The sequence below is a fragment of the Vulpes lagopus genome, chromosome 5 (assembly GCF_018345385.1).
Source record: "Vulpes lagopus strain Blue_001 chromosome 5, ASM1834538v1, whole genome shotgun sequence".
Classification (NCBI taxonomy): Eukaryota; Metazoa; Chordata; class Mammalia; order Carnivora; family Canidae; genus Vulpes; species Vulpes lagopus.
In genome coordinates, this window is record NC_054828.1 from 121,416,201 (window position 1) to 121,436,548 (window position 20,348).

General features: G+C 47.8%; 1 protein-coding gene across 5 annotated transcripts in view; it reads left to right on the forward strand.

The window, feature by feature from the left end:
* Positions 1-20,348, forward strand: part of CYRIA (CYFIP related Rac1 interactor A) — a 103,360-nt gene that overhangs the window by 17,265 nt on the left and 65,747 nt on the right. For 2 of the 5 annotated variants that reach the window (XM_041756015.1, XM_041756018.1), the window contains exon 2: positions 16,490-16,605. The exons of 2 other annotated variants lie outside the window; for them this stretch is intronic. The gene's annotated coding sequence lies outside the window, so the exon portion shown is untranslated. Of the gene's footprint in view, positions 1-9,102; positions 9,195-16,489; positions 16,606-20,348 lie in introns of those variants that run through there. One more of the 5 variants, XM_041756017.1, reaches the window with a different exon arrangement.

Genomic DNA, 20,348 nt, shown 5'->3' on the forward strand with positions numbered 1-20,348 from the left:
TGTCTGGGAAATAGTAGGTAACAATAAATACTAGGTGTCCTGAATAACTGCATGAGGTCACAGCTGCTCTAATTCTCTGGGAGCCCAAAAGCCAAATATAATTAAAGTTTCCACAGTCTATTTAAGATTAGAAGATTTGGCAAAGCACGGATTTTAACTGTGCACTAGATAAACAGGTTTACCCGTATAGTTCTTAAATTCGAACCTAATCACATCTCTTGAAGCCTTGTCTTCCTTTATGTTGGAACTCATGTCATTACATCAGAGAACTCTCGTGCAAACATAACTCAAGGTCCCCAGCAGTGTTGATGATCTCTGCCCTTGTCAGGAGCAATAATAGCAGTGCTATTGACCATTGTTGCGTCTTTCTCTGGGGCTTTCCAGAGCACGTATTATCCTTCCTATCTTTTGTTGTTGTTCCTAACCTGCCTTGCTGGGAGCCTCTTAAATTCAGAGAAAAGAAAACCAAGATGCCAAGATGTGAGGGCAGGGCCAAAGGCTGGGCTGTGGGCATGGGCCCCTGCTCCGCTCACCAGCTGTGTGATCTTGGGCTAATTACTCGGCTTCTCTGTGTCTCATTGTTCACATCTGCAGAGTGTGGATGATAGTAGCATCTTCCTCCTGGGGTGCTGTGAGGAGTTAATGAGGTGGTACGTGTGGAGGGTTTGGAGGCATGCTTAGCAATAGTGAGTGCTTGCATTCACGATCCATTTCAATGAAGAGTTCTGTCCAGCCTTGGCACCGAAGAGAGAGCAAAAGCAGAAATGAGGTCTCGGGTTGCGGCTGGGATGTGGAATCATATGGACTAAGGGACAGAGATGGGCACCCAGGAATGGAGGTCCCTACAGTAGATGTGGCTGTGCTCCTGTCTTGAACAACCTCATGACATGGTGCAAAGACTGGAAAAGTCCTCGGGTTCAAGGCCCTCATCACTCCTGTACCCGAGCCTCGGCAGACAGGGAAGGCCCTCTAGGCTTCCTGTTTGGGCAAGACTTCTAGTCAGTTCCAGCTCTGGGCCTCAGATTGCTGTGTTGGTGACTCGAGCAAGGCTTTCCAAAGCAATGCTCATTTGAGACAGGAGGGACATCCACGGGGATGTTCATCTTTGTCTCGGGCTCATGGCCTGGGTAGGCAGTGCCCACCCCGTCTGTCAAAGGTATGGGGCCTCTGCATGTGAAGTGCAGCTCCAGAAACATGCTCAGAGCTGGTTTCAGGTGAGAGGGTTCCATATGAAATGCAGGCAGGTACCCCTCCACACAGTAGGAGGCACCTACGCACATAAGATCATCTGAGGGTCCTTCCAAGCCATCACCATCTCTTTCCTTCCAAGACCCTGAGTGGACAGAGTTCTAAGAGGCCAGTGTGTAGTCTATTATGAACTTGAAAAAAATGAAATGTCTTTCTGCTTTTTAGTCTGTAATTGAGATTTACCTCTCCTCCTAGGCATTAAATTTAAATAATCTCATCCTGAGCATCCAGAAATTTCAAAATCCATTTCAACATCTAACCCTCCTGTCACCAGGATTAACAGGTATTAATAGCAAATGAAAACAGCTCATTTAGAATGCTGTGTTTTAGGAATAATGGAAATATAGGCCTTATTTACATTTTAATCATTTTTCCCTTCTGATAGCATTAGTGGGGTAGGCTGCTCTGTGTACAGCTCTGATGTGTGTCATTCAGTGGTGCATGGACACTGGTTTCCAGATTGATTCCCACCTCCATTGTCTCCCTTACTCTTCACAACAGCTCTGAAAATTATGCCTTATTATTTATGCCCATTTTATGGACTAGGGAACTAAAGCTCAGAGGCTCATGTGAGCACTTGGCTCAGGGTATGATAGCTGATGAATGGAGGGGCCACGACTTAAACCCGAAAGCAGATGTGGGTGACCTGGAGTATGTGGTCTTGGCATTGCACAGGGTAGTGGTCAGGTGCATGAGGATCACATCAAACTTTTTTTTTTAAGATTTTATTTATTTATGAGACACACAGAGAGAGGCAGAGACATAGGCAGAGGGAGAACCAGGCTCCCTGCTTGGAGCCTGATGTGGGACTCGATCCTGGGATCATGACCTGAGCCGTAGGCAGATGCTCATCCCCTGAGCCACCCAGGTGCCCCCTATCAAACTTTTTGAGGGTACTTTGGCCCTAGCTGCTTGGGCCAAAGGGAGGAAGGATTTGTGTTTATGAAAACCTTTCTACTTTGGTTCAAAGTGTGTATTGTGAGGGTGGTTTTAGTGTTTAGGAGAGATGGTCACCTATACAGAGGGCCCACCCTGCAACCATGCAGTGGTTTCTTCCTGAAAGAAGTGGGAGATGAGCTTTGTCAGCATCTGCAGAGAGAGGTGGACTGTACAAGGCATAAGGAAAAGAAAGTGAGGGTGTTTTACTGATTCAAAGACAGGAGAAGAGGTTGGTGGGATGCCTGAGGTAGTAAATTAAGCCAGAGTGGTAAAAGAAGTGGAAGCTGGGCAGGACCTGAAGGACCTTGCTGAATGGGTTTTTAACATTTACTGAGCACTCAGTGTACACTAAGCTCTGAGCTGGGTCTCAGATTAAAAAGATTATTTTAGTAATTCTGCAAGAGTAGTTGGAGCAGCTGAGAAAACTGAGGTGCTTGTCTGTAATCAGGTTGATCACAAATGACCAAACCAGCACTGAGACAAGGTCTTTTGCATTTCAGAACATATCCCAAACCAGCTTCAAATTTAGATATTTGCTAATTAAAATTGACCTCGAACAACGTGGGGGTTAGAAACTCCCCTGAGTAGTTACAAATCCCTGTAGAACTTTGACTCCCCAAAACCTTAACTACAAATAGCTTACCGGTTAGGAGCCTTACCAGTAACATAAATAGCACATATTTTGTATGTTATGTTTTATATACTGTAGACTTCCAATAAAGCAAGCTAGAGAAAAGAAAATGTTATTGAGAAAATCCTAAGGAAGAGAAAATACATGTACAGTACTGTCCTGTATTTGCACAGTTCAAACCCCTCTTGTTCAAGGGTCAGCTGTATTTAGGATCTGAATATAGTTGTTCATTTCTCTGCATCGTATCAACTATGATGATGGAGGAAAGCTCAATTTCTACTCTCTAATTTGCATTAACGCAGTTAATGGCCACAACACATCTTTTTGGAAGGGAGATTATGTCAGCGGTGGTTTCATAGCTTCAGCAAATTAACACATCCTCTGTTACCTGGTATGGGTTAGTGTGTTTCCAGAGAAACAGAACTGATAGGAGATACACATGCATGACCAAGAGGTCCAGGATCTGCAGTTGGCTAGCTGGAGACCCAGAAGTGCTGCTGGTATAGTTCTAGTCCAAATCCAAAGGCCTGAAAACCAGGAGAGCTGATGGCTCTTCCCGAAGGCAGGAGACTCATGTGCTAGCTCAAAGACAGATGGATAGAGAATGCAAGTTCTCCTTTACTCTGCCCTGTGTTCTGTTTAGGCCTTTAAGGGATTGGATGGGGCCCACCCACATTTGGGAGGGCATCTGCTTCATTCAACATACTGATTCAAATACACTCTATGGTAATTAGTTGAATTTAAGTAAAATAAAATATTTTTTTTAAAGTTGATCTTGTGCAGAGACACCCTCAAAGACATAGTCAGAATGCCCAGGCATTTCGGCACGCCATGTCCCAACTGATTGACACAGGACACTATCACAGAGACCTTTTTTTATCAATATGAATACAATGAAAGAAAATTGAAAGTTGGAATGAGGAAGCTTCAACAGTAGGTGTGCCTTGCAGGGAGGCCTGAGCTCCTTTGCCAGGACCATGCTCAGAGCTCTCTCCCCTTACGTGGACCAGCTTCTCTAGATTCCTCAGACTGCTTTTAACCAATTCAAATGCCCTTCATTTTCAGGCCAACATTCAAGCTCCACTTGACAGGCTGATGGAACAGGCAGGGTTCTCTGAGATCATCTGGGCTAGGGATTTTCTAACATGCTCTATGTCACCGTCACATGGAAAATGGTACTATTTGTACAGCACACGGAGGAAATGCTGAAGCTGATTGTGGCCACAGAGCAGTGGCCAGTGGGGGTTTTGGCCACACTGAGCCCACTTGCTATCTCCCATGACTGTGGGCATGCATTAGCTCATCTTTGCCACATGGTTGAAAAATGTCTTGATTTAGCCCAAGCCATCTATTTTACAGATGGGAATACTGATGCCCAGAGTGGGAAAAGCTGGAGCTAACTGGTTACAGCTTGAGATCATCTGCACACCGTTGGTTCACTGCATGGCTCCAGATTTCTGAATTATTCATTAATCATTTGTCACAAATTGTCAAAGATGGATGACGTCTGTGTGTGCACATGTATACACACATGATCTCTTCCCCACTAGGTTATCTATCGTCTAGGGACAGAATCTTTGTCACGTTTCCTTCTTTTCTTATACCCTCCAAGTTAGCAAGCATAATAGCTTGGACTTTTCTATGTATTAAAAGATAAATGAATAATCCATCCCTCCATAACCTGAAATGTAAACTATGGCATGCTCCTACATCAAATGTCCCTTCTGCCAGAGGCGTCCACTGATGTCCTTGGCTGTAAATCATCTCTGCTTTTTCTGACCCTCTAGAGTGTTCTTTTTGTGATATCAGAGAGCTTTCACTACTTTCTCCTTTATATTGGAGTCATAGGTGAATGTATACCATCTTCCTTTTCAATAATACAGCTGCTTTGAGAGGAGGGCATGTGGCTCATGAGACAGGCATTTGATTCGGATTCAGCATATTTTGAGAAGGACCTCTTGAATATCAGATACTGCACACAATCTGTTGTCACAGGAGCTCGTTTCACCCTCAGCAGCCCTGTGAGGTGGGCGGGGCACATTAGCTTCATTTTATGAGACAAGGAAGAGGTTCGAAGAGCAAAGTTACCTATTCAAGATGGTTTTAGTTGAGGCCAAAATCTCTAGCTTCAAGTCCCACACCCTTTACACCAGCCCAGGATGTGTCCCTCTGACCTTAGCTGTTTGTTGAATAAATATACAAGCCAAGAAGAAATTAGCTAATTAACCTGGAGGCAAATAAATGCTGGACGTAGTCATGTGTGATTTTTGTTACTGGTCAAAAAGTACCCTCCTACTGGAGAAAAATGAAAAGAATGTTTGCTTTCAGGGATGTGTTCTCCCCTTGTCCCCTGGAAGGTCTGCAAGTTCTATTGAAATGTGCCTTTCAGATGCAAGAATGTCTTGCTCCCCTGGTTTCTACCACAATGAAAATGGGAATTTGTGCCTTTTCATTTTGATGTTTGTCTGTTTCCTTGATAAGCCTTGCATTTAGGAGGTAAATCCAATCAGCTGTTGGGTCTCGGGGAAGCCTGGTGGCCACAGCTTCCTGTGCATGTGTTATGTGCGTGTGTGTTGTGTGTGTGTGCAGGTGGCAGGGCAGTGAATACCCTGCTTTAGTTTTTGGCTCTGCTTTCTTTTTTCCCATAGCAATAATTGACCCCTTCCATGGTAAAGACCCTCGAAAAGTAGAAGAAAGCATGCCCAGCGATGCGGGATTCATCTTGTATGTGATTATCTAAGTGTGGCCTCCAAGGAAGTTGATTCTCTGGCCCAGTTAATTCCTGACCCTAATCAGAGCCCAAAGCCCCTAATCATGCTTCTGAGTTTGGTAATGGCATGTCTCTTCACAAACATCTGCGAAGAAATCATGCTTAGAGGAGTCTTTTGATAGAGAACAGTAGTTAAGCCCCAGCACCCGCTTGACAGATGCCTCTTGAATAGCATGATAAGCTCCAGCTCACTGGGGTACACGGCAGGGAGCGCCCACAGAAGAAATGGTCACCCGAGGCTAAAATCAATGAGATCAGCCTTCAAAGGGTTTTGCAAATCCTCATCACAGCCTATGGAGATGTCCTTTTTCTGGATGCAAACACTGAGGTGTCTGTGACTCAGCTGGTTCACTGAAGGGACTGGTTCCCATCATAGCCTCTCTTTGGGACAGGTGGACATGGAAGCTGTGTGGAGCATTCCGCTCACCCGAGGCCTGCTCTCTACATTGGGTCAGATCATAGCAACAGAGCAGAGAGCGATGAGACGCTGGCACAGAGAGTCAACAAGAGGGATGTTGTCAGCACTCTTTACCACTTCAGTCCTTCATGTAGACGAACTTGATTTTAGCCATCAAATCCATCAAATGTCTGCTGCAAGCCGGCCACGCTGCTAGGTGCTGGGGGCAAGTGAGGGCTAATGCATTTTCTGCCTCAAGGACGAGTCTGGTGGAGAGTAGTTTCTCAGAATATTTTCTTATATCGTGGCACTGGTCCAGCCAGGAGACATTCATAAGGCATTTACTCTTGCCTTCATTGATCAAATAAATACTTTGAAAACACTATGTCTAGGAGAGTGGAGACTGAGGGAATGACAGGGAGTAAGATTGACATGGGCCTGGTCCAGAAAATGCTCACAGGATGTTGAATTGTAGGTGAATATAGACAGAACCGGAAGTTACTCTCTTTGTAGTATCTGAGGGGGAAAAATATGTAGAAAATGTGTGAGGTAAATAAAATTGCAGAGGGGATGTTTACACACAATTATTTACCAACTTGGGTGTGTTTTGTTTCATTTTTACCATATATATTTTTTATGTAAAAGCATAATTATTCATTGAAATTCCTTGAACCTTTCCTTCACTGGTCTGGACAAATTGGGAACTGTTCACAACTGCTCCTTCAGTGGTTTTATATAATTTGGGCAGGCTTTTGGGGTACTGCTGTCTTAAGACGTTGAAGAAGGTTGTATCTCTAGGCCCTTGCTTCTTACATTTCCCCTGCCTTGCTCAGTGGCTAAATGCTATTTATTTATTTTTTTAAACTACAGTTCAGAGATCATCAGCTAAAGTCATCCATTCCAGCATTGGACAACTATTTACTGAATATCTACTTTGTGCCATGCATAGTTCTAGGCTCTAGGGATTAGCTACACCAGTAAGGGGAAAATGTGATAATAATGGAATAATAATAATAATAATAAATCAGAGAAAGGTAATAAAGTGTTATTTATTACCTTCTAGCATATTAGCAGGGTAAAAAAAGCAATGGAAAAAAATAGAGCAAAGTGTAAAGGGAATACATTTTGATCTATGCTGGATATATTTTAAAGGTAAGGCTAGAAGGATTTGCAGAAGGATTGCATGTGGGGCGTGAAATAAGAGAGGAGGCTAGGATGACTCAATATTTTGTCCTAAGAGACTGGATGGATGGAATTGTCATTAGCTGAGATGAGAAAGGCTTGGGGGTGAGTGAGCAGCATGGGGAGAGGGGACGAGGAGTTCACTTTGGGGCTGTGATAAATTTGAGGTAGGCGTCCAAGTGGAGATTTTGAGTAGGCTGTGGTTATGGCAAGTAAGGGAGAAGTCAAAGCTGGAAATATGGATTTGAGACTCATCAAATAGAGATGATACTTAAAACCATGAAACTGGATGAGGTCACTAAAGGCGTGACTCCCGATAGAGAAGAAAGAGCTGAAGGCCTGAGTTCCAGGAAATGCCAAGGTGAAGAGTTTGGGGAGAAAGTCAGGGAACCAGATAAAGAGAATAAGAAGGAGCAGATGTTAACTAGGAGACTGTGATCTAGGGATCCAGGAAATAAGACTTTTTGGAATGGACAATGACTCAAGTGTGTCACAATTGATGATGGTCTAGTAAAGATGAAGGTTGAGAACTGACCATTGGATTTTGCCTCTTAGAAGTCATGGGTGTGGTCCACTATGGCCCCACCCACCCAGAATGCCTCCTGGGCATGCTGTGTGCCCCCTTCATGACATACTTCTACACGGGGCAGGGACACAATCTGTTCAAATAGCCAGGCCCCCACAAAATAGCTTACCTCTGCAATCCTGTAGTCATCCTCATTAATTTAGTTAGGCAACACTAGTGAGCACCGCTTGCATACCAGGACCTATCTAGATGAAAATAAGTGTGTTAAAGTCAACCACACAGTCTTCTTCCCCTAGATATCTTACCGTCTAGGGAGGAAAACACGGTGTCTGGGCTCTGTTATAGCCCTAGGAAGTGATTGAGGTAGGATAAAATTATGGAAGTTCAGAGGACGAGAAATTTCCCCTGGGGGTCAAGATTGAGTCCATGGCTGACTTGAATGTGGTCTTGAAGGATGAACAGCATTTGGAAAGGAGAAGGCGGAGTGAAGAAAGAGCTATTTCAGACAGAGGGAACTACCCGAGCAAGGGTGTGCAGTGAGACAGCTGGAAAGGAGACAGTGGGCTGACGGGTAGGAAATGGGAAGGAGAGACCGAAGTGGGAGACCGGGCCTGGAATTTTGGCCAGGAATGATGAAGAGAGTCTTAGAAATTAGTGGCTGGGCTTTATGTCTTGGTCAATGGGGAAATCATTAAAGGCTTTTCAGCCATGGAGTGGCGCGGGGATCTCTCCGCTGCTTCAGGAAGAGCCATCTGGCTGCGTGTGCAGAACCGTCCAGAAGAAAGGAAGAGAAGAAGGACCTAAATTAGGGCAGCGGCAGTGGGAGGCAGGAGGAGGGGTGACGTGAGACACAGAAGAGGCAGGATCCGCAGGACATAGCACTCCAGAATGCAGGGTGCTGGGCGTGGAGCAGGGGCTCTGGGCCCTCCCTGAAAACAACAGGAGCCTTTTGAAGTGCAGTGGCCTAGGCAGTCACTGGTCACTCATACTTGTCACTTCCACCCCCATCCTCATTGGGACTGTGTGTGCTTGAGCTTCACCTCATTAATGACATAAAGCTTGCTTATTTTTGGAACTCTGTGATTAACACAGTTTCTGCATTTAAGAAACAAAGGAGCTTTGCATTCCAGGACTCTACGCCTGCACTTTAAGGAGGTAATTTTGGAGATGTGAGAGATGAGTGCTGGCAAGGGCCCATCCAGGCCACCTCCAGCCTTCAGTCTCTGATTTTCTGTCGCGTCTGGTCTGATCAGCTGCACACGGCATTTCCCGAATTGTTGGGCAAAGCAGTTCTTCGAGCCTGGGAAGGGCAATGCACGGGGCCACCCCGGCTGCAGTGCCATAGGAAATGCCAAGTGACCCAGATGGGGCCCAGGCAGCCTGCCTGCTGGTTTTCCCCATAAACCCAGCCCCAGGAGCACGGCCTTTGTACAAAGGACAGAAGCCCTCCGGCTGCTCTGCGATTCTCCCAGCATCAGCTCGAGGGGGCTCAGATGAGCAGGTAATGGCACCCAGGGGGAGCATCACTGATTTCGGTGAGGTTAGAACCCCAGGCTGTGGGGGAAGGGGCTGGCCTGCAGCCAGCGCCAGCATCCCAATTCATGTGGCAGCGTAGGGGGAAGAGCCTTTGTGGCAAGGCTGGCTTCCTCCTGAATCTGCCCATAAAAGGATAAAAGTGCTGCTATCTGGTCGGCATTGGGTAGGATTGCTGATGATAAATTTTTTAAAAGTGTGGATTTTTCCCCCCTTTATGCAAGGCGGTGGGGGGGGGGGTAGAGAAAGAGAGAGAGAAAGAGAGGGAGAGAGATTGCTTTCACACAATTTCCAGCCTGTATGTGCTAACAGATGGATTCAGACTCATCTTTTATCTAGTGTTACAGAAGATAAAACTGAAACTGGATGATACGCTGCCTCTTCAATTTACAAGAGGAAAAAAAAAAATAAAAAGCTTTTTAAGGGAAGCCCTTATGGTCGAAAAGAATGGTCCAAAATATTGTCTGGCTTTACTCAAAAGGCAAAGTACAGCAGGACCATTTAAAAGTGACTTTTTTTCTCCCTCCCCCTCCCTGACTTCTCCAAAATCTATGATCTCTGTGTCAGAAGTAGGCCAAGCTTTAAGGCTATCATGAATTATATATCAAGAGACATCATTACCCAAGAGTCTTGAACAAATGCCCCATGGTTTAAATTTTACAGACATTTTTCCCCCCTCGGTGGCAGCAATTTCTGTCTCTGCCTTCTTCCTGAGATGGAAAAGGAAAGTGTTTTTACAAAATGCACGAGGAGATGTTATGCTAATAAAGGTGATTGTGCAGTGATTGGAAACTGCTCTGTTCTCTTCGGAAGGCAGCTTTTGTCCCGCACACGTTGGCCCTGCATCCAGGTACTCAGGCGGGCAACCTGCTCTGGCTTTGTCTTGTCTGATTCCAGCAAGAGTCAGACACCCACAGAGCCGGGGCTGACAAAGGGGAAACCCAGGAACTGGGCATTTCAGCACCCACCCTTTATCATCTGACTATCAGATATGCTTCACCCACCTGTGTATTCTCTAAGATTCAAGAAGAGCTTTATGAAAATAATCCTTCTATCTGAAATGGAAGGTATCACCTGGGTAAATAGGAAAGGCAAGCGTTTGGTGTTTGCTTTTTTGCTCCCATATAGCTCCCGAAGGGATTAAATTTTAGCTCAGAACACAGGCGCTGAGGACATGATGCAAGCCCTGGGCACAGGACTGATAGGGCATCCAGACAAGAATGCCTGTGGCTGTAGGAAATGGTCTTCTCTGCTCCACACCCCGTAATCTCCCTCCCAATTCATTTTTCGGGGGGAAGGGGGGCCAGCGGGTAGTGTGTGTTTTACATTGCTGAGCTCTCCTTTATACAGCCCAAGAGAAGCTATTCCTTACATAGGCTTCTCATCTTTTTTTAATCTTTAATAATCCTTTTTTTAAAAGATTTTATTTATTTATACATGAGAGACCCAGAGAGAGAGAGGCAGAGACACAGGCAGAGGGAGAAGCAGGCTCCCTTCAGGGAGCTGGATGCGGGACTCAATCCCAGGACCCAGGATCATAACCTGAGCTGAAGGCAGATGCTCAATCGCTGAGCCACCCAGGTGTCCCTTTAATAATCCTTTTATTAAATATCTCCCTTTATTATGCTTTGGGATATGGTGGGCACACCGTGTTTTTAGCATTTTAGAGATGAAAGCTGGCGTGGAGATGTGACTACGGTCACTGTTAACTAGAGTGGCGAAGTATACGCATATCTCCACACACACGCATGCGGGGTATAGAATACAAACCTGATGGTATCAGCCAGCCACTGCCAAATAACGAAAGGTGAACTCTGTGATCCAGGTCCCATTTGGAGAGTAGATTCCTTCATGAGGCTTTGCCAGTGCTCTGTCTTCTGGCTCAACCCCTGCCTCAAATTTTGCCCAGGCTTCCCACCCATTGCACCCCATCATTTTCAGCCATGCCCAACCTCGTGGAGTTCCTTACTTCCTGAGCCTCATCACTTCTGTCTGTACATACTGTCTCACAGTGACCTGAGCCTGAGCACCCTCCCTTCCCACGTTCCTCGTGTCCATGCTAAGTCCTGTGTGGATTTCAGACTCGGGGCAGGCCCTCCTGTGAAGCCTTAATCCCCCAGATTCCCACTGTGTGGGCTAGGCCTCCATTCCTGGTCCTTCCACATCAGCCCACGCTTCCCATTGCAGCAACTGCCACACTGTATTTTCTTTTCTTTTAAAGATTTTCTTTATTTATTGAGACTCAGAGAGAGAGAGAGAGACAGAGACACAGGCAGAGGGAGAAGCAGGCTCCATGCAGGGAATCCAACGTGGGACTCTATCCCGGGTGTCCAGGATCACACCCCGGGCTGCAGGCGGCGCTAAACCGCTGCGCCACCGGGGCTGCCCCACACTGTATTTTCATTGTCACTTCACGTATGTATCTTTTCCGGGAGCTGAGGAGCCACTAGCACACATGAGTGAGGCATCACACTTGGCCCTCAGAATCTTCATCTCCAGAGTGGAAGAAGTTCTGGAAGGTAGCCGTAGGCTGCATGGGGGTGGGGAGGGGGGGCTTTGTGGGATTCTTTGTCCCTATCACTGTTCCTCTACATGCACCCCAAACAAGGAGTCAGCCCACCAGGCCGGGCTTGGTGACTATCCTGTGTCCCATTCCTGTGTGTGATTGCTTTCAGACCCCAAGATGAGGGTCACCACTACTGTCCCATTTATCACCTCCACTGACCCAGACCTTTGGTACGTGCCCAGCTGACACAGTTTAGAAGGTTGGTCTCCAGAATCCGTGATGTCTGGCCTGGCACTGAGTCAATAAAGTCACTGGGGGAGAAGTAGGCCGTTAGGATAGAAGGAATACAGGGTTCAGACAGTCCTGTATGAGAATCCCACTTCAAGGGCAGCCCGGGTGGCTCAGTGGTTTAGCGCCACCTCTAGCCCAGGGCCTGATCCTGGAGACCTGGGATCGAGTCCCATGTCAGGCTCCTTGCATGGAGCCTGCTTCTCGCTCTGCCTGTGTCTCTGCCTCTCTCTCTCTTTCTCTCTCTGTGTCTCTCATGAATAAATAAATAAAATCTTAAAAAAAAAAAAAAGATCTGCTAAAAAGAATCCCACTTTTTTCATTAATGGGTGATCCATGTGATCACTAAAGGCTCTGAGCCTTCATATCTGTCTCAGTAAAATGAGGGCGAGTGTCGTATGAAGCTATTTTTTAATAACGAGATTTTTTTAAATTTTTTTTTAATTTTTATTTATTTATGATAGTCACAGAGAGAGAGAGAGAGGCAGAGACACAGGCAGAGGGAGAAGCAGGCTCCATGCACCGGGAGCCCGACTCAGGATTCGATCCTGGGTCTCCAGGATCGTGCCCTGGGCCAAAGGCAGGTGCTAAACCGCTGCGCCACCCAGGGATCCCCAATAACGAGATTATTTTATAAAGTATTTGGTATATAAAGGATATTCAAAAATATTGAGCATTAGTAGTATGAAAAAGTCCAGTTTCCAATCCAATGAATCAGATGATTAAAAATATACCAAAATGATTGTTATCATTGCTGAAGAAGTAAGGCCTCATATTGTTGCTTTAGGGATTACAACTTTAAAGTAAAAAAAAAAAAAAAAAAAAAAAGAAAGAAAGAAAGAATCTGTTGAAGGCATAAGCATCAGAATAATAATAATAATAATAATAATAGACCACTAGCTTGTCTGGGCTCTTATTTCTCTTAGGCGGGGTTGCCTTATGTCCATTGCAGGCCTAATGAGACCCGTGTTGCCAGGGTGTGGATGTGAGAAATGAACAAGAGATGAGGGGTGGAAAGGGCCGTGCTCAGCCAAGGGCAGAGCTGGTTCTCAGTAAGTGGTTTTGAAATTTCTTTCCCTGAAGCTGTTCTCCCATCTGTGAATTGTGTCTGGATTGTAACCAGCGTGTTCCTCAGCTCCAAGCAGCCTCAGAGTTCAGTGCAGAGATCCGAACAAGAGCAGTTTCTGGGCACTTGGGCAAAAAAATAAAATAAAATAAGGCATCTGAATGAAAGTCAGGACGAAACGGCAGCGGGCCTGGGGCGGCCCACCTTGTCCCTGCGCCCCGGGCTCCTGGGCCACAAGGCCCAGGGGGACGCCAGACAGTTGCCCAGGTGGCCTCCAGCTCTGGCATCCTGTGAGTCTAATTTATAGTTGAGTGAGTTGTCATTCACAGACCAGGAAGGGCCAAATTACCCTCATTATTCTGCTCGCAGCTCTGGTGCCTGGGACGCCGCTGGGTCCTGCCACCACTAGAATTAGCTCGAAACCCTTGGGCTTTTAATTAAAGGGCTCTGTGAGTCGGATGGTTTGTGGTCAGATGCAGATCATCGGGGAGGCACGGAGGGAGGTCCTCTGTCCTGCCACCGAGGCCCTGAGAGATCCGCCGCCTGTCTCAGGCCTGGGACAGGGAGTTGGGGGACTTCCAGGAGGGGCTCGTGGCTAAGCGTTGGTCCCCAAGGCCTGGGGACAGCTGACATGCCACCCGGGCTGCTTGGGTTGCGGCCGCCGTAGGCCTGGAGTAGTTCTTCCCCAACGCTCTTTCCGCCTCGGGTGGCCTGTGCTAAATGCATTTGCCATCCCACGTGGTACAAAGAATAAAAGGATTGTCTTAAAAAAGTGGTTTCTGAAGGTGGGGAAGGCAAGGCTGCCTGCTGTGTGTTTTTAACAATTGCCTCCCCAGAGGAGGCCTGAAAACCTCACCTTTCAAGATGTTTCAACTCCTATTAGGAAGCGACTTTAATCAAGTTGCTCTTCTGACCGCTGCTGCTGCTGCTGCTCCTGCGATTGCCAGACTGGTGATTATTTGTCTAACCGGAGTCTCCAGGGCTGGAACTGGACACCATTTCCCTCCCAGAGGAGGTGAAATTGTATAAGTTACATTCTCCCACCTGGCATCACCTTGCGGAGGGGGGCGGTTGTGCACACTGGAGTGTGAGCTTTCTGGAAAGAGCACATCCTGGTTTCAGAGCCATGTGCTTTTCCCACAAACCATGAGTGAGCATGTACTGTGTGCCTGGCACCATGTCTTGTTCTCGTCTTCTCTCGCTGTGGCCTGCCTCGCAATGTTCCGCACCCATCGGCTGTCTAGGGTTCCTGCAGACTGACCCAGGTCCCCTTAATTTTTCTCCTTGGATGCCACTGTGTTTAGGGAACTTGAATGGGCCACTGTGTTTGGATATCTAAGGTCGGGGCTTTTCAACTTCAGCACTACTGACATTTTGGGCAAATTAAGTCATTATTGTGGGAGACTCTCCGATGCTCTGTGGGACGTTTAGCAGCATCCCAGGCTTCTACACTGGATGCCGGTAGCACCACACACACTCCAGTTGTGACAGCCAAATACGTCCGCAGACTTTACATTTACCAAGATACCCTTATGTCCCTTGTCTTTGTGTACGTAGTTATACGTAAGGATTTTGTTGCTCTCCTTTTATAGCTAAAGTAATTGAGGGCCAGGAAGGGAAGACTTGCCTATCAGTGAGTCTGGGAAAGAGCTAAAGTTATAATTTAAGCCTCCTGTCATCCCAACCCAGCGTCCTTCTTATGGATCCATTTAATGGTGTGCTGGTAAATGTTTAATAACTGATTCTCCAGGAAAAACAAACCTGATTAGGCGTGGTTGCCAATTTCATGGTTCAAGTATTCATTCCCATCATGGCTGGTTTCTTCTCAAAAGACATCCCTGAACCAGAAGTTGGGAGAAGACAGATATAATTGGCTCTGGTTGGCTGGTGCCTTCTGGCTTCAGGATGCCACTGGGCCCTTGCTCTCTTTTGGACCATGTGCTTCCACCCCATTCCCACTTCCACATCAATAGATATACTGGGAGATGCCATGGGGAAGCAGTAGCCTGGTGAAGCCTTCGATCACCTCTTTGGATAAGTACAGAACAGTTAGAGTAAAATTTTCTCCCTCTCCTGATAAATCAACATTTGGTTTCACAATCTTTTCACCTAAGGGGCTGCAGGAGCAAGACAGCTGTGGTCTTAGAGCAGAAACCTCATGGAGCTCATCAGTAGGAGCTCCTGGATAGAATCAAGTCCTGAGCAAGGTCTAAGGGCTGTTGGTCAGCATCAGTCATACTGAGTGCAAGGTACCCAGAGGCACAAGGTAGTGATGACCACAGGGTTATTGGACTTAACCATTATGGAAGGTGGAAGTAGGATCTTGGCTGGAGTTTTAGGCCAGATATGAACTTTGACTTCCATAAGCCTCAGTTTCCACACCTGTGAAAGGAGAACTAGCTTATGCCTGGAGCCTCAGGTGTGTGCTCACCCACTCAGTTGCCTGAAGGATTGGCTGGTTGTCATAGTAGTATAAGCTCATCAGGCCTAAGGACTTGGCTTTTTCACTTTGGCCATGGGTCAGTGCTGTATCTCCTTCTCTTTGGTCCAGCCTTAGACCGGGGGGGGGGAGCTGCACTGTGGGAAGAACCCTCAGCTGGTTATCAAAAGACCTGGGTTCTTGTCCCAACTCTGGTACCCCCCCATTACATAACCTTGGGAAGTAGTTCAGTGTGACTAGAATGTGGGTAGCCCCACGGGAAGGGTGGGAGCATGATGTGGCATTTGGATTTTATCCTGAAGGCGGTGGGAAGTGCTTGAAGAGAAGACACGTCATCGGAAGTGTGCTTTAGAAAGTTCTCTCTGCAGAGCACAGGGCTGGAGTCCAGGCAGGATGAAACCAGTTAGGGGGTGGTTCAACAGTCCAGTCAAAAAGTGATGAAGCAACCCACAAGCATGAAGGCTGAGTGGCATAGACAGAAAATGTTACAAGAGTTCAGAGAAAGGAGAGATCAGAAGAGTATCCGAGAAGACTTCCTGGAGGAGGTGAGGCCGCTGCTGATTTAGAAGGATGGAGATGTATGGAGGTATAAGTCTAAGGCTGCAGCACAGGGCAAAAAAACATGAAACTGCAGTAAATCACATTGGGCTTAAACTGAGAATTTATGCAAAGGACTTGTTGACGGAGCAACTTGAATGCTAGGCTTCGGAAAGTGGATTCTGTTCGAAGGGGGTGGGCCTCACAGGGAAAGTGCATTTTCTTATGGTCAGCTTCCAAGGAGCTTGGATTGCAGGCATTCTCCTGTCTGTTGGTCTCACTTGCTGTTTTGCCTCGGTGAGATATAGGGTGCCTGGGACCCTGATGAGGGGGTGCACCCACTGCGGGGGAAGGCACAGTCCCTATGAGTCCTGAGGATGAATGCCACACTGAATGCTGACATATGACTCCTGATTCGCCTTGCAGCAGGGGCCCAGGAAGGGAGCAGCTGTGCTGTTGTATGAGTGCAGTCCCCGGTATTTGTCTGCCTAGGCCAGGGTGACCACTGTCCCCCGAGATAAGCCGCCTCCCAGCTGTCACAGGTATGTCCTCAATCATTCCTCCTGGTGTTGACTCTGAGTCTCTACCCCTGCTAAGGAGGATGGAAATGCCCCGTTTTCTCACGTGCCAGTTTCGAGAAAATGTGTCTGTCCCTGTCCACAAAGCGAAGGAAGGCCAACCAGCCTTGCAGCACCCGAGGTAAATGAGATTTGGGCTTCTGGTGAAATGTCAGGAAGCTGAGTTTGCTGGGAAGTGGCACGAGCTAGGGAACATAAGCTCTGAGGCTCATGTGAGTAAACAGGCTCAGAAGGGAAATGATACCCCACGTCACCCTGTCTCCCATTGGTAGGACAAGGACAGAAAGCAGACACCTTCTAGACCTCGGCGTATCCCTGTTGGGTTTGGATCGGGCCATTCTACAGGAGGGGATCCATTTGCATGGCATTCTAGGAGAGGCCTGCCTAGTGAGAAGCTCACTTTCACGAATGGCAGTGCATATCCTAGGTTAGGCTCTTAGTCCATTGATGGGATCCATTGATGGGCTTTCCCGAGTTCCAAGGACCTCTTCATTATGCAGGTGGCGGTGAATGACTTGCCCAGTGCCTTTGAGATTTGGGGTCAAAGCAGAGACTGGAGCCCAGTCCACCAGCTTCTCAACCCTCTGGTCCCATGGCATAGGTGTCGTCTCTATTAAAACACCCAACATAAGCTGCCTAAAAAGTGCCCCCTGTTGTAGGCCAGGGCTGGTGGGAAGCTCACAGGTGGTTTGTGACACTCGGATGGCGTTGGCCGTGGGAGACTCGTGTGGCTTTGGGAGCATGAGTGCTGCAGATGTTGGCACAGGATGCTAGAGCACGCCACAGTCTTGGACAGCAAATGACTCCAGCCAGATTGGCTTTCACACTGGGCTCAGTGCAATCTGGCCATGGCACCATTTCTTAGTTCCCTCCTCCTGGGCAGCCCTGGCCTTGAACTTCATAGCAGTCATTTGAGATGAGAGTCACTACTCTCATCGTGTAGGTCAGCTTTGCCCACTGATTTAGGAGCAGTTATATTTGCTAAAGTTCACATAGGGGCCAAGTGCAGCATTGGTCACTTTTAATGTTGGGCAACCCTAACAACCCTGAAATGGATGGGGTGGGGGTGCGGTAAGGTGCAAAGAAGTTCTAGTTCACAACTGATGGACTCAAGACCCTGGGCTCTTGCCACAGCTCCATCCTCCCACTAACACTTACAAAAGCGTTTGATGTACTAGCTCGCTGTCAGAATCCCGGGAAGCGCCAGTGCGGGTAAAGCCCTTCACAGCTTGACACCTGTCTCTTTTCCTACCGTCTCCGCTCCCTCTTCCATTCTTCCCCAGCCACACTGAGCCTTCAAGGAAGCCAAAGTTTACAAATCCAGCCATCAATACTCACCACTTGTGCGGGACCTTGGGCTAGTTAACAATAGCTATAACTACCCTATAAAGATAAGTAAGACATGCCCCTCCTCTTAACCAACTCCCTGTCCAGTGGCAGAAAGAAAACATGAACATAAAGTCCCTTTGATACTTCAGAAGAGGAAGCTCATTTGATCTTCAAAGTGGCCCAGAGAGGCTGCTGGTGTATATTGCTGCGAGATCTGCATTTAATAGACTTTCCATCTGAAGATCAGAGATAAGAAGTGACTAAGCAAAGGTCACACAGCCCAGCCACGGCCAAGTTGGGAGCAGACCTAGGTTTCCTTGACCTCTGTAAAGCGTTCCTGCTACATCAAGGCATCCTCCCGGCTTGTGTTCCTGGTGACGGCCTGGCACGGCCTCTACAGGCTGGAATGTTTGTCTCCGTCTTACTGCTCCCTGCCTGTGGAGACAAGGCAGCTGTCAGCTGCTGATGCCTCAGACCTGCTATGTTGTGCCTCTTTCCCTCCGGAAAGGCAACAATCCTATGGGTGCAGCCCAGGAAAGGAGGAGGGGAGATGAACGTTCCCCTGTTGTCTGGGATTTATTTTTTATTTTTATTTTTTAAGGATTTTATTTATTGATTCGCGAGAGACACAGAGGCAGAGGCAGAGACACAGGCAGAGGGAGAAGCAGGCTGCATGCGGGGACCCTGACGCAGGACTCGATCTCAGGACCCTGGGATCACGACCTGAGCCAAAGGCAGACGCCCATCCACTGAGCCACCCAGGTGCCCCTGTTGTGTGGGATTTAATTATACTGACGCTCAGGGTTGTCAGGGAGAAGATGCTGGCTCCTTTCAGTTTCAAAACTGTCTCCCCACCCCCCCCACCGCCCACCCCAGAGGAGGACCTCTGGTTGACCAACACTGTAAAATACCTTCTCAAAGAGGAGGGAGTCGCTGAGGGAGTGGAGTTCAGAGAGTGAGATGGGAACTTCTTGAAAAACTGGGCAGAGTTTTCATTTTCTAATATTTTATTTCAATTCAATTTGCCAACCCATAGTGTAACACCCAGGGCTCATCCCACCCAGTGCCCTCCTTCTGGGGAGTCCAGCCAGTTAAGCTGGTGTCCTCCCGCCATCCACATGGGGGCACTTACCTTATGGCATTTTGGGTGTGGCAGAGATGTCACGCAGGTGTTAAGCCACGACCCCGGGACATGGAACAGATGTGAGCTCGGTAGTAGAGGCCTGGGCCCCTGTCCTGTTCTGCAACTGCCTGCCCCTGGCTTTGGCCTTCGCGCCTTATGTCAAGAACACCAGCTGTGAGCTGTAGCGCGCAGTGTTAGACGTTGAACCTGGGCTCTGAGGTATGGCCTGCCCCTGCTCACCGTCACCAGCCTCGGCTGCTCCCTCAGCCTCTTGGCATTGCTCTCCCGGTCATTATCTGCGTGATGAGGCTGGGGGGAGTCTGGCCATGTCCAGGAGGGCCATGCGATGTGCCACACGGCCCCTGGCACATAGGGGGTGCACGGCACAGAGCATTGCCATGCATTTGTTCCCCCACCAACATCCGCTCGTTGACCCCTGACCGTCTGGGATTGCCTGAGCCCAGACACTCTGGGCCATCACCATCTGGACTCTGGGCTGTTCCCAGGTTGGGTTCCCAGCACAAGAGGCTACACGCCAAAATGCAGGAAACCAGAATCAGTCTGGAGAACTGTGTCCAGTCCTGGCTTTTCCCACCTACCTACCTGCTTGGCGGCATTAGATGAGTCCCTCCCCTTCTCTAGAACTCAGGGATCCCCTAAATGGCATTAACAATCATATTGATCCTAGTAATGATAATATTGATGGCAGGAGTGGGTTTACTGGTGCTCCACCCCAAAAGTTCATGCCCTAACCCCCACAACCTGTGAATGTGACCTGATTCAGAAAGAAGGGTCTCACTTATTCATCAAACAGCACCACATGCAGAAGCTCCTACAAGAAGCAGGTAACAGGTGTTGCTGTGCGAGCTACTGTAAGATGAGGCCTGCGGCTGGTGCCTCAAGAGCCCCTTCAGGTATGGGTAGACTTCCTGAGCCCAGTGAGCTTCTCTAGAACTGTCAGAAATCACTGGCCTCCGAGCGCTGTGATGTTCCTTGATTAAACGAATGCCCGAAACAGCCTCTTCAGAGAACCCACTAAGGCCTGTTGTCTCTCATTAATGTTTCCCTTTACCTGCATTGATGTAGGAGTCTGATTCAAGACTCAGTGCCTCATTTTGAAAGAGCAGCAGGTTCTTTTTCCTCTTGGTCTGATTCCTAAGCAGGCAGATTCTTCGGGAAAGAGTGAAATTTAAAAGCAGGCCGCAAGCGCTGCCTCCTTCCTCCTCGGGCCAGATCCCTGGCCAAAGGCTCCCGC